This window comes from Triticum dicoccoides, chromosome 2B (genome assembly GCF_002162155.2).
Source record: "Triticum dicoccoides isolate Atlit2015 ecotype Zavitan chromosome 2B, WEW_v2.0, whole genome shotgun sequence".
In the NCBI taxonomy this organism is placed as follows: Eukaryota; Viridiplantae; Streptophyta; class Magnoliopsida; order Poales; family Poaceae; genus Triticum; species Triticum dicoccoides.
In genome coordinates, this window is record NC_041383.1 from 605,680,581 (window position 1) to 605,681,260 (window position 680).

Here is a 680-nt window from a genome sequence, read left to right on the forward strand (position 1 = left end):
ATATATAGAACTACTTTATTTTAGTATATGCTTAGTTTGAACTAGTTGAATTAATATAACTAGTTTATTTTTAGTAAATGTTTAGTTGAACTAGTTGAATTAATATATATAGAGAACTAGTTTATTTTTAGTAAATGCTTAGTTGAACTAGTTGAATTAATATATAGAACTAGTTTATTTTTAGTATATGCTTAGTTTGAACTAGTTGAATTAATATAACTAGTTTATTTTTAGTAAATGTTTAGTTGAACTAGTTGAATTAATATATATATATATAGAACTAGTTTATTTTTAGTAAATGCTTTAAACTAATTGAATTAATATAACTAGTTTATTTTAGTAAATGCTTAGTTGAATTAATAGAAGTAGTTGAATTAATTGAATTAGTAAGTGATTAATGTTTCGCCTAATATGAACATAGGAAATGTCGTGTGACGACGGAAAAAATTTCATTATGTGCGAACACTGTGAAGACCAGCGCAACCAGTGCGACAGAAATTTCCTTGTTGATGGCAGGCGATTCAGCATCAAGCTGGATGAGACTTTCGAATTCGATACAGTAAGTCACAACGACAAAGTCTGTTTTCGTAATTAAGCATGACTTATATATGCTTCATTTGCCTGACTTATAATTTTTAATTTTCACTATTCTACTAGCGCATCCCGTGCCATGCAAGAAT